Here is a 929-nt window from a genome sequence, read left to right as displayed (position 1 = left end):
GTTCCTATCTTTTACTTGCGATTGTTTGCCTCCCTGTGGCCAGACTGTGAACTGTTACATTTTGTATCCAGCGTTTCATCATTGTGCAGGTTCTTATTTACAAGGAGTGCACAAGTCCTACTGTGTCAGAAATGTGTACACAGTGAAAAATTGTGGTGGAAAATTCTCGATTTTTGAAATTCAAAATGTTCTACTTTTTCCACACATAGTCACAACAGCAAAACAACTTAATAAGTAACATTTACCAAATGTCTTCTTTATGTGGACATGGTTTTGTACGCATCCTCTCATTTTTGTAGGAGGTTATGGGGCTTTGCACTATAGGTGCAATTTTTTACATTTTCATAAGAAACACAAAATCCTGCTATTGAGGGACCTGCTCAGGTTTCAAGTACCTTTTGAGAAGCCTAAATAAAATTAAAACCCCATAAATTACCCCATTATAGAAACTATCCCCCTCAACATATGTAAAACAACTTTTATGAAGTCTGTTAACCTTTTAATTGTTTTACAGAGCTTAAAACAAAATCGGATGCAATTTTGAAATTGCTTTTTTTTTGGCTAAATGAATGTGTTTTTCATAAAAGCTACACAATCTCAGTGGATAAAATATCTAACCGCTCCACAAAGTTTGATCCCGAATCTCTCTCGAGTATAACAAATCCCCCTTATGTGGCGGTAACCTGCTGTACGTGCAAAAGCCAGGGCATTGAAGGGAGCAGATTATGCATTGTCACTTTTTATAGGCTATACCATCTTTATTTTTTTGGCATGAACATATAAAGGCTCGTTTTTTGTGACATGAGATGCACTTTACAAATACTTCTTTTTAGTGGGTCTGCAGCTTATTGATAAGATTTTATTAACTCTTGAATGTATGGAGGAAAAGAAAATTGACAATTTTGGTTTCCTTTCCTTTTTGTATTTTT

The sequence above is a fragment of the Engystomops pustulosus genome, chromosome 1, assembly GCF_040894005.1.
Source record: "Engystomops pustulosus chromosome 1, aEngPut4.maternal, whole genome shotgun sequence".
NCBI lineage: Eukaryota > Metazoa > Chordata > Amphibia > Anura > Leptodactylidae > Engystomops > Engystomops pustulosus.
This window is presented reverse-complemented; position numbering follows the sequence as displayed.